General features: G+C 37.9%; 1 protein-coding gene and 1 long non-coding RNA gene across 3 annotated transcripts in view; one reads left to right on the forward strand and one right to left on the reverse strand.

Annotated features, from left to right (window-relative positions):
- Positions 1-15972, forward strand: part of LSAMP (limbic system associated membrane protein) — an 823632-nt gene that overhangs the window by 68057 nt on the left and 739603 nt on the right. The window lies entirely within an intron of this gene.
- On the reverse strand, positions 11466-14488 carry LOC140506607 (uncharacterized). The gene is made up of 3 exons (XR_011968008.1): positions 14403-14488; positions 12484-12728; positions 11466-11710 (listed from the first exon to the last, which is right to left on the reverse strand). It is a non-coding gene; the product is annotated as an uncharacterized lncRNA (long non-coding RNA).

The following is a 15972-nucleotide window of genomic DNA, read 5'->3' on the forward strand; positions in this document are numbered from 1 at the left end:
AGATTCCTTTCCTAATTCATCCTTGCTGCTCCTGTGAGGAAGATAGGAAGTATTTCACAGAGTATGCTAATATAAACCATTTGCCACTAAATGGTAAATAATTTGTACAGATCTCTTCAGTTAGTCTATTTTGGTTAGGGTACAATCCTTGTTTCATAGCTGTCAGTGATATGAAGGTTTCTATTATTATTAAGAAATTCAGAGTTTATGTGACTCCCCACCCAACCCCCAGTTATGGGTAAATAGCTTTGTGGTATGAATCAGTGGATTGGCACCACTTAGCAGCTGAAATCACTGACCACAATGAAGCAAGAAAGAAGTTTTATGACTATATAATAATATTTTAAGTTAATAATGACAGTCAAGTGACCCACAATACTTCTAGTGTCACATTCCTTTAGGAAGGTTCCCTTCACACATCCTTTGTTTTAATCAGTTTCACAATCATCCAATGTAATAGCAGGTTATACTGCTTTTAAGCACTTTTCGTATTTGAATTTGCATTGTATTTTGAAGAACCCAGAGTCATTTCAGATCAGGAGATTTGGTTAAGAAGGTATTTTAAATTGGTATGTATGTATGTGTGTGTGTGCATGTGTGTGTATATATATAGTTTGTATGTATATGTATGTACATATGTTTATATATGCATACACGCACATAGTTTACCTAATGTACACATATGTGTTTAGATGAGTTGCATGTTCTATATACTATCTACATGTATACAACTGACATGTATTTATATACATGTTCATAGGTAGATACCATAGGTAGGCAAGTTCTGTATAATAATAACTCTATGTATATAATCTAAAATATATATGTATTTATAATGAAGGGGTGCACATCATAGAAATGTACTTATAAATATCAATTAACAAAAATATATCAGTTGGTCAGTTTCTAAATATTTTGCTACAAATAGTAATCCCTAGTAATCATTATTGTCATCATCCACATTTATATGGCCCTTTAACTTGTACAAAGTATTTCCTTCACAAAGAAACAGTAATTCAAGGATTCTTAATCTGGGATCTGTGAACTTCTTTTTTAACAAATTTTATAACTATATTTCAATATAATTGGGGGTTTTTTGTTATCCTGTGTATTTTATGTGATGAATTTAAAAACATTAAAACATGAATTTAAAAACATTTTTTCTTAGAAGATAATAGGTTTGATCGGATTGTTTAAGGGATCATATATATGTATATGATCATACACACATATACATATATATGCAAATACATATACACATATATACATAATACCTACACACACACATATACAAACACATATAAATGCATACTTATATACATATATAGAGAGATGTACACATACACATGACAGACAGACAGACAGACAGACAGACAGACAGACAGATAGATAGATAGATAGATAGATAGATAGACAGACAGACAGATAGATTTAAAACCCATACTATAGGTAGTGCAAGTACAATTCTCCCTCTTTTGTACTACTTGACCTGCCTGAGAATCTGAAGGCTAGATTCCTCCATCTCTTTCCACCACAGCTGAGCACTGTTGGTGCATTAATTCTGGTAAAATCCTGCTGCCTTCTTCTGGCATCAATGGATTTCCTTAAGCCCCTGTCATTTCTGTTAGGCTCATTAACCCAGTAGAGCTCCACGTCCCCCAATGTGGCATAGTGGAGAAAGTACTTGTTAAATGGTCAGAAGCCCTGCATTCAAATCCCGGCAGGAATGCTTAGTGCCTATGTGACCTTGGGCAAGTAACTGAACTGTCCTATACCTCATTATCTTCCATCAGTGAAGGAGTTGTACTTGGTGACTTATGTGGTCCCTTCCAGTTCTAAATATATATAATTCTATGATCTTATTGAATCACTGAAAATGGAGGGGAAAGAGGGATATGAGGGTGAAAAATAGCAGCCAGGAAAAAGCAACATAGGCAAAGCATATGAAGAGTATTTGGAAATGGTGCTGAGTTGGTCAATACAGGTCCAGGCAGATAAGGCCACCTGACTATAAGGTTGTTTAATTACAAGGCCAGATGCTGTCACATCTGCTGTGACTGCCCAAGATTGATCCTAGGTAAAGAGACCATCTGGTCAGAAGATTGCATCCCCAGCAGTGCAAGCTAAGGACAAGAGAGTCTAGCCTTCTAGTCTCTTTTGGGATAGAAGAGAAAGGTAGGATTCCATGGAAGTTAGCAGTCCTTTGGTGACTCTGCAGACAACAAGTTGAGTCATTCTGAGTACTCTAATATTCTGAGAAATAGTTATGCCAACACCCTACCAGTATGTACCTCTTTTGTTTTAATCAGTTAAAATTAAAAATCTATGTCTGTCTCTCTGTATCTGTCTCTATCTCTGTCTCTCTCTCTCTTTCCTCTCCCTCTCCCTCTCTCCAAATCATATTCCCTGTTTCCCTTAACACACACCAAGGTCAATGCAGAGATCCATACAATACCCCATATAAGAAGTCAATTGTCAAATCTCTCCTCTCCTTCCACCATGAGCCCAGTTTTCTGACTTTAAGGTCACGGACTGGGCACATGTGAGCCTGAAAAAACACACAGAGAAATATCAGAGTTGGCAAGGCATATAGGCTCTTGGCTGCAGGTCAGTAATTCTTTCGCAAACCAAGCATAAACCCAGGGAGGTGGGAGAGTGAGGGTTTTCTTTCCTCTGTGACTCCACAGAGCAAGCCATTGTAGCCTGCTGAGCCAGAAAGAACAGCTCTTATAATCAGCCCATCCTCTCCATTCTTTCTGCCAACCCCCTTATGCCTTAACCATCCCTCACCTGGAGTCCTTGCCAGATTGTCTGCTTCTACAACTAATGTTCTCCAGAGAGTTCTTCCCATCACTACTGGAATTACTTTTTCTTTGTCACCTTAATACACTGACTTTATAACCATCTTCCTTAAACTCCCAGGGTATGATCCCGTTGACCTCAAGCACAAGATCTTCACCATATGCTTTGAAGTTCTGTTCCAGGATACCTAAGAATACCTTATCTGTCCTGTCAGGTCCTAAAGCTTTTTCACCCATCTCAAGCACAATTAACCCCAAACTTTTATATCCATTTCTTTCTCTAGGTCTTTTCCCCAAGCTATACAATGTGATTACAATGACTGTCTCCCTTACTCCCTCATCCCCTTCCTTTTTCTCTTTCCCTCTCTTTACTAAGCTATTTCCTTGTCTTCATTCAAATTTTTGTAACCTAAGCTTTTAAAGCCTTTCCTCTTCAATAATTATGTAACCCTGAGCTTACCACTTACCATTTCAGTGGTCTGGGAAATGAAAGGTTGCAAAGATGGTACCATATTGTATTGGTTGAAATTCTCTCGTCAGGGAGTTCCCTGTACAAGTGAAACCACAGCTGTACTTCCCTGGACCTGCCCTATAAAACCTTTCCAGATTCCATGAATGACAAACACATTTATAGTTGCTAAGTGTGAAAGTCCCATAGCTACCCAAAACGTCACCCTTGACATAAGCAAATACTTTAATAGATTCATAATTTTATTGTTCTGGGTATTCTTTCCATTCATTAAACCCCTTCCAGGCTTTCTCACCCAGCACTTATCATAATGCCTGTCATTAGTAGTTCTTATTAAATATTTCTTTTTTTCCATCCATTGATTGATCATTTATACATTCTATATAATTCTTGCCTGTACTTTCCGACCAACTTCCCATTTAGTATCTACCTAGGCTATTGGAAATGGTCCTCTTATTCTTTAGGATCCAAGGGGTTTAAATGTAGCACTGTACTGCATTGTCTCTTTTTTCTTTCTTTTTTAGTCCTTTTAGGTCTATGCTAAACATACAACCTCTTCATAGGCACAGGTCATCATTGTTCAACATTCACAGCCTACTCTTATCCATCACGCAAATTTGTAGCCCTTTGACTCCTTTCTAACTTTATTTTTTTCTAAGAGCATATTGGTTAGTAGTACATACATGTTTTGTTATATTTAAAGTTTCTAAGTGGTCCAGATGCTGATCTGTATCAGATTATTAGATTCAGAGAGAAAGTGAGGAAGGCCTTGATCATGTTGGTACTGGGTTCTTTGTCTGTGGTGAACTTAAGGAAGGGTGTGGTCTCACCCAGGAGGGGGGAATATATGGATAGCTTGGGATCAGAATTATTGAAGGGAATTACTAATGATAAGATTAGAGATTCATTTGAGTACATCTGTTGGGGCCAACCTTAATGTAAGGCAGTCCAGTGATCACAGCTGAGAATTCAAATGAAATGAAACATTGATGGGTCATAATAAAATTCAGTAAAATAAATATACTCACAATAAGATCAAAAAGATTTAATTTGCTAAAAGCATTTACTATTTCCCCTCCACTTCCATATTTACAGGGTAGCAATGCTGGATCAGAATGAAATCTCACAGAACAATGGGAATTCTGCCAAAACTCGGGAACATAAACATCTCAAAGTCTGAACTTTTTATGCTTCTTATCCCCTGGATCAACCAAATTCTGAGGATGACTTCCTTACCTCCTTCAAAGGAACATACTCCTCCCCATCCCCATTCTACAAAAAAAGAGATGTCATCTCCACCACACTATTCAAAGAATACAGACAGATGATACAGAACGTACACATACAAAAATGATATGAGAGAAATTACAAAGAAATATGTCAAACTGGAAAATAGAAGACTGAACAGAGGGGAACTGAGGCACTGAGATGCTGAAAGTCTTTTCTGAGGTTATAAAGTTAACCAATTGTTATAACAGGACTAGAATTTAGTTATCCCAACATCTAGTCTGGCACACAATAATTTCCTTCTCACTTTTGCTACACAAATAATTCATCATTCACTTGTTCATAAGATATCTATTGCATGCCTCTTCTGTAGAGGCAGTGTGGCTCAGTGGACGGAGAAGAGGCCTCCTATCTAAGAGGAACTGGATTCAAGTTTTATCTTTGCCACATACTGGCTGTGTGACCCTGGGCACCTTCGTGTTCCAGGCACTAAGGTGCTAACTTTCGTTATTAAAGGGAGTTTTTTTACATCTGGAAATTCCCTAAAGGATTATACAGGGTTTGGGAACCTACAGCCTCAAGGTCACATGCAACTCTCTAGGTCCTCAAGTGTGGCCCCTTGACTGAATCCAACCTTTATAGAACATTGTTTGGATTCATGTTTGGGTTGAAGTTTGGATTCAGTCCAAGAGCCACACATGAGGACCTAGAGGACCACATGTGACCTGGAGGACAAAGGTTCCCCATCCTTGCAGGAATTTCCTATCTACTTAGGGCAGAAGTTTAACTCACTCTGCTAAGTGGGCAGATGAGCAACATGAAATTGGGCAGTGGGCAACATGAAATAACTGTTTTCTTCCTAACATCAAACTTAGTGAGATATCATTTTGCTGAGGGAGAAGTGGTATCGAATGGTAATCATGGAGTGGCTTTGAAGCTAGGAAAGCCTTAGATAAATCTTGGCATATGCTGGCTTTGGGACCTTCTGAAAATTAGGTAAACTCTCAGCATGTGGTCCAGTCTGGGACTACGAGTCATGGAGAAGGTGCCAGACTATGCTGATAGAGGAATTTCCTTCATCAGGACAGTTCTCTGTACCAATGAAATCATAGGTCTAGTTCTTGTCCTCTTTGACTCTGTGAGCAAGTACTTCGTAAAAAAAATTACTATAAAAAATAATACCCTATTTGTCAGCTTGGGAAGGAAAAGGATCCATCTTTCCTCAAACTCATACACATAAGCAAAGAATCATATACATGTAACCAACTACCCTCATAAGCAGAAATACCACAGTGTACTTAGAAAGTCAAAATACAATATATCCACACATGTGTGCATATTATGAGTTACATGTGCATGTGTTGCATATACACATGCTTGTGTGCATACATGTAATATTGTATTGAAGTATGTGTATAGATGTATATAAAATTATATGTACTTCTGTGTATAGATATGGAGAGGTGTATACCTATAAACATGTATGAACATATATACATGCATGTACACATACATATATGCACATGTCTGTATTTGTGTACAAATTTGCACACAAATACGCACATATATCTCTATATTTAGATATCTATATCTCTGTGTATATATACATACATACACACATATATGTATGTTTATATATACATATATACTTACACATATTTTACATATATATGTATACGCACACATATATGAGTAGGCTGTACAATCTGAGCCTTTCTCTAGAGGTAATATGGAGTGCAGCCCCTTCTCTCAAGGGATTTTTGTGTACTGGAAGTGCCCAGAGATACATTTTTCTTGGAGTTAAGATATCCAAAATGGCTTTTGGGCTTTGTGTAATTTCTGTCTGCATACATACAGCTGGACTTCATTTCATTATATTTGTACTTAACAATAAACTGGTTTTCCTTAATCACAAGTTGTGAATTATCAAAATCTATCAAAAATCCTCTCTACTTTCCCACATCCTGCTACATATACTTTGAAATCATCCCAGTTGCCACCGTGGTGATTCTAGGGCAACACAAGGAAATGTGCCATATACATGAGGTGGTAAATTCTCTGCCATATTTCTTTTTCAATTTTGTTTTAATGTAAACCCTAGGAATGTCTCCATAGGCTTTGTGGTAGATTCATCTTTAATTGTTAAAAGACAGCAGATCATTCATGCCGATTTGAAGTTCTTATTTATTTTCTGACAGTGAAATTAATATAGAAGGCACTACATATGTAGCAAGGTAGATAATAGGTATAACAAATAAAGAGGGAAACAATGGAATGAAGGACTTCCTAAGGGGCAGAGGGGGGAAAGGGACAGTAACAGAGAAACTTGGAAAACATGGAAATATCTAGATAGATATAGATATATGGAGATATATGTGTGTATTTGTATTCAGATATGCACATGTGCATATATATGTGTGTGTACATGCATAAATATATGTACACACCTGTTTCTATGTCCTGTTGGATAGAATTGTGAGTGTATATTTTCCTCCATTATTTAGTGAGAGGCACTTGATATTCTTGCTGGGTCACTGTCAATAGATATATGTGCAACTGTGTGCTCACTGCCAGTGGGCTTAGAGAAGCTAATGATCAAGGAAAGATTGAAGAATAAGGAAAAAAGCTTTTAGATATTAAAAGTCACTGAGTGATGGCCTGATCTGGTGAGGAATTTGGAAAACAAAAGCACATACTAGTTCAATGAGTTCAGGAAGAGGGAAAAAGTGGGCGCAGAAGAACAGTGAAGACCAGGGGAAAAAAAGTTGTCGCTCAATATCAAATATCAAAGATCTCATGAGGTGTGTGGTTTTCATTTCTTTTTTAAAATTGCCTAGTTCTGGTAATTAGAAAGTGAACATAACGAGGGGGTTGGGTTGAGTCATACTTTAATGAGTCAAAATTATAGCAAGCTGGCATTCGTTAAGTGGAAGCACTTGGGGGGGAGGAGGGATAAAAGCTATTTTATTTCTGGTTCAAGGTACATTGATAAAAAGTGTTCATAGTACTGACTGGAATCCCTGAGGGAGTTTTAGGAAAAAATTAAGGCACATATAATGGAACAGATGAATATTATTGTGAATATTTTTATTGCTGAATATGTACATACACACATATATAAATGTTATCTTGTTTCCTTCTTGCTGCCTAAATTTTCAATTTCCAACAAAATGACCATGAAACAGACTGGTTTCTAAGTAGGACTTAAGTTAAAGAGACTGGATTCCTCTACTCACAAAATGTAAATGGCTAGTGGGTCTTTCCTGCTATAAGACCTTCCCTTATTTGCATGTTTAGTTTTTGATTGTTGACTCAAAATTATTCTACTCCAGCAGAGACATATATATCAAAACCAAATGAAAACATTTGAGGTTTATGTGTCCAAAAAGCCCTATGTGAACAGATAAGGTCTCCAGGAGCAAGTTGCAATGACTTCAGCAGCCTCCTCACCCTGCTAAAACAAGACTCAGATTCCCTGAGTAACCCTGTCGAAGTGAGATCAGCAGTGCTGGCCAAAAGGTCCTTTTCCCACCGCAGTAGAATTTGAATATCAACTCTGCCCCTCCAGCATGGATAGACCCCAGTCCCCAAACCTTGATCTACACACCATTTCCAAGCTTTCCTTTCCTCAATTTTGAATCATGATTGACCCAGATTATAACCCTATAAAATTGCATCTGGCTTTACTGGGTTTTGGCATGCCCAATTCCACCCTGGAATCTCTTTCCATCCTTCCTGATTGTCACTCTTGGTGTACTATCCCCAAATAAAACTAGTTTGCTTGACTTTTTCCTTGCTTACCCTTTCTTGTTATATTCTGTGTTTCCTTATAGTGCAATTTGGAGTCCTAAATCTTGCCTCAAACTCTTTTAAGATACATAACTCCACCTGGCTGTATGGGACTCATAGAATATCAACATTAGAAAGCACCTCAGATGTCATCTAATTCAACCTCACACCCCATGTGCAATTCTATCTCCACAATTTCCCTCTTATAATCATCTAGCTTCTATTAAATTAAATTGTTTGTCCTAAACTTTTTTTTTGAAAATAAACCACAGTTTTCAACATTTCACTGAACCGTGCAAATCCAGAGACATATTATTTTCATCATTCTGGGTGAATGTACTTCTCATCAGTAATGATCAGAAGTCCATGATTTATTTTTCATGGATTGCTGTGGAGGAAAAAAAAGTGTATCACTTGGTGGCCAACCTTCTAGTGATGTCCTTATAACTCAGATTAAAATGTTCTCTCTAGGGTTGCCAGTGATCTCTTAATTTCCAAATCAAATGACCTTTTTTCAGGTTTCATCCTTGACTTCTCTGTAACATTTGAAACTGTTGACCAATCCCTCTTCATAGAATAATAGATTTAGAGTTAGAAGTGACCTTAAATGCCAATGATATCACCCCTGGCCCCAGGATATTTTTTAATCTAAGGAACAGCTAAGTAACTGATGACAGAACAAGGTTAACTGATTTGCCTCGGGTCACACAGCTAGTAAGTTTCCCACATTTGAATTCTGGTCTTGCTAACTGCAAGTCCAGCACTCTATTCAGTGTGCCACTTAGTTATCATCCTCGATACTTTCTCTTCCCTGGATTTTGTACCACTACTTTATCCTGGTTTTCCTCCTACTTGTCTAGTCACTCCTTGAGCTCACTTTATGAATCATCATTCATTCCCTACCCCCTATGTGTGAGTTTACTTCGGGACTTTGTCCTGGTTTGTCTTTTTTTCCTGCACTAACTATTCCAGTGATCTCAGCAGCTCCAATGGGTTTGACAATTATCTCTATCCAGATGACTCTTAAATCTATATCTGTAGCCCTATTATCTCTCTTGAGCTTTAGTTCCCATAATAATAACTGCGTTATTGGCATGTTTCCTGCTAGATGTTCCAAAGGCATCTTTAACTTAGTATGTCCAAAATGGAACTCATTTTTCCTCCAATATGCTCCCCGTTATTGTTGTAGGCACAACTATGCTTTCAGACACTTTGTTTCTGCAACTTGAAGTCATTCTTAACGCTTTCCTTTCCCTCACCCACAGTATCTAATAAATTATGACAAATCTTGCCTGTTTTACCTCCATGCCCTCTGTTACAGTAAAAGTTGCTCTTCCACAGACTGTCCCCCATATATAGAGGGCATCCCCTCCTTGACCCCGCCTCATAAAGCCCTTGGTTTCCTCCCAGATTCTGCTTGTGTCACCTCCTACACAAGACCTTTCACAATCCTATCAATCTCTCCCTTTCCCCCAGCCCCCACCCCCAGGAACTCTTGTAATCTTGTTTTTGTTCTCTTCCTGGAAATTACTTTGCATTTAATTTATGCTGCATTTTATGCTGACTTATCTAAATATAGTTTGCTCATGTTTACCTCCTGTGATTGAATGTAAACTCCTTGAGAGAAAGTACTATTTAATTCTAGCTTTGTACTCACCGTGCCTAGAAAAGTAGAGTGGATTTAAATGATTGTTGAATGAATAAATTTATCATTCTGAACTTAACTACCAGAGTTCTAAGGTCACCAACACTATGATCAAAGTTTCTGAAGCTTGGTAGGACCTCTCAGATTCTATGTTCTGACTTAATCTCTCAAGGAGCCAGGGTTAACTCCATATCATGTCAAGGGTATAAAGCAGGGTTAAAAGGAGCTTTGTTTGAGCTTTTATGGTGATTCATGAGGCAGAACCCAGGAAAAGATAATTAAAAGGAATGTGTCACAAAATATGTCAAGAGAGGAACATGTGGATGGACTGATCCCTAGAGATTGGCAAAGGATTCAAGATGGAGCCAGCTTTTAATGATAACTTTCATAATGAGATAAAGGCAGTTTGGATAGGTCCACATCAGGAAAAGGAGATGGCTCATTGCATCTCAGCTCCTCGCCATAAGGAAATAATATTATAGATAAAGGGAATGGGTTTCTACAAGCTGACTAACAAGTAGGGGATGACTTGTTCCATGCTGAATAGTAGATAATACAAAAACTGCAAGACTGGATGATGCCTCCCCCAACAGAGCCTCCCTCAGCAGAGCTTCTCTGAGCAGTGATTGACAGGCAGTCCTGGAAACTATAGGCACAATGAGTCAGCATAGCTTTCAGTAATAGGACGTTAGTGGAGAAGCTATGGACCAGTCTGTAATGTATGATCACAGAGTTGTACTTTGGGTAAGAACTGTGTGTGGATAGCATGCTTTTCCTGGTAGAAAACAAATAGGACCTGGAGCAAGTGGGGTAAAACACACCCCAGTACCATCATCTTATGGGCAAGAGACATTGAGATATTATAATTTAAAGCCTTAAGAGTACAGGAAGTTCACGAGGATGTGGCTGCTTAAGGGGGGATGAGGGAAGCATCTGGTTGCTTAATATTTTAACTAATTCCCATGAGCTGCATGCATTCCTGCTCTCTTGATAACAAAGTTGTTTCTTCTGCTGAAGGAATATAGGTGCTTCACCTAAAAATGGAGCAAGCTCTAATTTTCACACCCTAGGGAAAAGCTTCAGACACCTTATCTTAGTTACAGATCAATTTTGGGTGAAGTACTGCATCTCTACTCATTAGAACTGCAATTGTGCCTCACTTTGATTCTTTGGAGTGCTTCATAGTCAAGTTTAATGGAAAACATTTTATTTCACTAATTAGTACTTCCCCACCCCTACTGAGAGATGGCTTCTTCTAGTTAAGAAATTAGTGAATGGTTATAATACATTATAATACTATAATCATTCATTGTGCCTGAAGTGCTCTCCCTCACCTATTCTAGGAATCCTTGCCTGATAACCACAGCCTGAAGTGATCTGTTCCTCCTTGGAATAATCATAAAACTGTTCCTTTTTTAAACACATGCTATTTTTCAATATTTAAATTTTGCATTGTAATAAAGCACTTATCACCTTAGAATTAGAATATAAAATCCTTTCAAACAGGCTTTATATTATTTTTGGTGTTGTTCTATCTCCCCCAGGACCTATCAGTGTGTAATTAACACAGTAGGCATTAAATGAATATTTGTTAAATTTGAATTTTAGTGTGCAGACACAAACTGACCCAGCATTTTCTCTAGGATCTTTCCTTTCAGTCATTGTTGTTTATTGTTGTTGTAGTTTTTCCGGTGTGTAGCCCTTCTCACCCAGTTTGCATTGTGGCCAATGTCATGCAGTTTCAAGACAGGTGGTCAGGGTTAGAGGTCTAGTATTTGGCTATGGAAGAAGTAAAAATGAAAAATGAATATGGTAGCCAGTCAGTGTTTTAGGTGGAACAGAAGGGACACAGATTGGAATAATGGACTAAGTTAGAATTTGGCAAGGACACAGACCCACTCTGGAGGGAGAACATGGAGGATGAGGTAAGACCTAGGATAGGCACGAATGGTCAGGGAACACATTGCTACAACTCATCTGAAAGTCATTTTGTCTGAGCTCTGAGTACTCCAAAGTCAATCCTTTTTCTTAACCATTCTCCCTGGAAAATGTCTTCTCTACTCTTTGTACCACCCTGTGCTCCTATAAACATTCCCTCCAAAATCCTTCCCACAGCTGGAAGTTGGCTGGCTTTTGAAATAGACACTGGAGAGCCTATGTTTGCATTTTTTTCCCCTCCATGCCATCTGTTCACAGAATGGATTACAGTTGCCTCCAGTTAAAAAGCAGATTGTCTTGGCCCAGAGTTGGGATAGCAACCTCAGCACCCTGCCTCACTGCCCAAAACCCCATCTCTATTCCCAAGATAAGCTTTTAACACCTGCAATTAGAACCCAATGCCCTTGGCTGATTCTTGCTATTAACTATTGATTGATTAGATTGACTGATTGATTGATGACCTACTCCTGCTAAACATTACTACCTATGATCTGTGATTCTACTACCTATGATTCCTGCTCTATGGCCAGACTCTACCCTCCTTCATAAATTCTATTAAGCATAGTTTTTTTTTTGTTTTTTTTTTAAGATGCATGCTGTCAGACTTGATTTACCTTCAAATGGTTGTTTGTGCTCAGAGCTTTCAAAACCATGGCCCTAGCATTCATCAGGGCTGGTTGGAGGAGCCAATGTTGTCACTGCCAAATCACTTTGGCACCTTCTTCAAAGGGACATTTTGTGTGTTTCAGTTCCTCTGCTGTATGCACACACTGCAGGCTGAGGTTGGGGAGGTGCAAGGACAGAGGAAGAGAGTGGAACTGAAAAAATTAGAGTCATTCTTGGATTTGTGGAATAATGCCTTGGATGAGAAGGAAAAAGAAGATGTAGTATGTGTGATATCTGTCTTCTGCTCTCCAGAGCCTGCCATGGGCAGTTGGGAAAAGAAATCACACAATTCCATACCCCTTATTTTCACTTTAAGGAGATGTACAAAAGTGGGGGGGGGGGGAGTCCAGCCAATTGCAGGGTAATGTGCCTGAAGGTGATAAAGGACTGATATTGGTGTAAGTTGTCTCTGAGCGGTAGTAGAGCAGCAAGAGTAGTAGAAAAGCAAAAGCCAGATGACAGGACATCCATAAACTCTCACACCACCTTTCAGGACAGATACAGTGACCAGAAAGCTACAGAGAGTTCCACTAACCAGGCATGTTTTTAGGCATCAAATATTTACTCCATTTCAAATTTCCTAAAGATATCCAAATTTCCAAATCCAATGACTTTACTTTCTTTAGTCTTCCCTTTCTTTTTTCCTCCCTCCCTCCATCCCTCTCTTTCTTTCTTTTTCTTTTTCTTTTTCTTTCTTTCTTTCTTTCTTCCTTTCTTCCTTTCTTTCTTTCTTTCTTTCTTTCTTTCTTTCTTTCTTTCTTTCTTTCTTTCTTTCTTTCTTTCTTTCTTTCTTTCTTTCTTTCTTTCTTTCTTCCTTCCTTCCTTCCTTCCTTCCTTCCTTCCTTCCTTCCTTCCTTTCTTTCTTTCTTTCTTTCTTTCTTTCTTCCTTTCTTTCTTTCTTTCTCTTCCTTTCTTTCTTTCTTTCTTTCTTCCTTTCTTTCTCTCTTCCTTTCTCTCTTTTCTCTCTCTTTTTCTCCCTTTTTCTCTCTCTCTTTCTCCTTTACTGTCTCTCTCTTTCTTTTCTTGACCTCTCTGAATCACTTGGCCTTGTTAATTACTTTTTTTCTTAAAACTTTCTCATCCCTTGACTTCTATGAACTGTGTTCTAGTCATCTCCATAGCACTACAACTACTTCTTTGTTTCCTTCATTGGTGTCTCTTTATGGCCCCCCAATGTAGGCATCCTGCAAAGTTTAGTCCTCAGCCCTCTACTTCTCTCTCTATTCCCTGTTTGTTAAGTGAATTCTCACACCATCAATAATCATATCCTGTGAGGTTGACTCCCATTGTCCATCATCTCTCTCCATGACTACTCGCTCAAACATTAGTTCTATATTCCTCAATTACCTGTTGGCTACTTTACTTGTGTATCCTATTATTAAGGTAAACTCAACATGCATCCCAACATTATCCTCCTTCCTTAAAAAACCCCATCAGAACCTCTTCTAGTATTTTTGACTTCCCAGTTTATGTCAATTATTATCATTCTCTAAACTATTTAAACCTTGAAGTCACATTTGATTCTTTCTTTTGCCCCCAATATTCAATATAATCCAATCATGTTGTTTCTTCAAAATGTCCCCTATATCTGTTCCTTTCTTCCTATTCCCATTGCCATTGTCCTAGTTCAAACTCTTATTACCAGGCATGTAAACTGTAATAAATTTCCTCTTTGATCTCTGCCATATATCTTCCCTTTTCAATCTACATGTATGCCGCTACCAGGTTAATCTTCCTACAAGAATATCACTTTCATCATGAGCCTTTCTGGCTCAGAAAACATCAGTGACTCCTTATTATCTTTAAGGAAAAGTTCAACATCTTTAGCCTGGCATGCAAGGTCTGCCATGATTGGATGCCATCCTACCTTGAGCCTTAGTTTTGTATAGTGACTTCCTGTGATAGATCTAAACTAGAGCAGTTGCTATCCCCAGTACATACTCCATTTAATCCCAGTTCCTTTGCTTCTAAATTCTCATAGAACCTTCTATCATTTGTGACATTTATTGCCTTCTACCCTGTGTTATGGTTCTTGGTGTATGTGCTGCTGTATCTCTCTTACTAGGGTCATAAACTATTTGAGGTAAGGGACTGCTCTTATTCATCCTTGTAGCCCCCATGGTCAGTATGTCCCTACACCCCCAACACTTATTGTTTTAAGTGCTAAATAAATATTTTGTGAATAACTTAATGAATACTTTATAATTTACTGACTTTTTTCATAGATATATACTCAACATTCATTCATTAATTTAATGTTTATTAATATGCCCAATTTATTTCTTTTTAATCAATCAAATATTGTAGTTTAAGTATGTACATATAACTAGGTATGTATTTTTGCTTGATATAACATTTCAAGGAGATGGAGACAAAAGAATTTCCTTATTCCCTAGCAGCCCCAATTGCCCTCTTTCTGACTTATGTTTGGACTTGAATCCACCTGGCTTCTACCCCTTCTGCTCTTACCAAGCCAAAGGGCTACCTAATGAACTAGAAGAAACAAGAAATCTGGAGTCAGCAATGAGCCTACTACAAGTACGAATGGAGAGCTAGCCAGAGGCTGAGGGTAGTCATCTTGGCAATGTTCTTAGATGAAACATTGCTATTGAGCATGAGATCATGCTTATGATGATGTTTACGAATGGAAAGGGGGGAGAGAGAGAGAGAGAGAGAGAGAGAGAGAGAGAGAGAGAGAGAGAGAGAGAGAGAGAGAGAGATTGAGAGAGCCCTATGTTCCAGGTTATTTAGTGCAGCTAGCTGGAGGGGGAAAAAACGCTTGTTGGATAATATGAAAACAAATCAGTCATATTCTAAAAAGTAGAAAAAAGTTAAAGAATGGAAACATGGTGATCCCTCTGACTACAGGTATGAACAAAGACTATATAGGGAAAATGGTGTTTGAACTTTATGTTTGGTGGGGGACAGTACATTATTTTTGGAAAACAACTTTTGTTTTTATAACACTTATATTTGGAAATGCAGTATATCTCTCCTCCTTTCTCCTACACAGAAAACCATCCCTTGTTATAAAGAATAAATAAAAGTAAAAACATACTTCATCAAAATTAACCAAATTATATACTAAATCGGATAGCACACAAAGTGCTCCCCTATGAGAAAAGTAGGGAGATCTGTTTTCTTATCTCTGCTTTGGGAACAACGTTGGTCATTATCATTACACGGTTTTCATTTTGGTTTTGTTTTTATTTTTACTATTGTCATTATTCTTGTTTTTCATTCTTCTATTTAAAGTGTTGCTATCCTTGTATTTATTGTTTTCCTGATTCTGTTTACCTCCCCTTTACATTCTTTTTGTCTTCCTATGATTCTCTAAATTTTTTGAGTTCATGGTTTTTTGAAACATAATAATATTCCCTTTTATTCGTGTACTATAATTTGTTTGAACTGCATTCCAGTCAAACTGGAGGAACTTG

Source organism: Notamacropus eugenii, chromosome 5, assembly GCF_028372415.1.
Source record: "Notamacropus eugenii isolate mMacEug1 chromosome 5, mMacEug1.pri_v2, whole genome shotgun sequence".
NCBI classification, from domain to species: Eukaryota; Metazoa; Chordata; class Mammalia; order Diprotodontia; family Macropodidae; genus Notamacropus; species Notamacropus eugenii.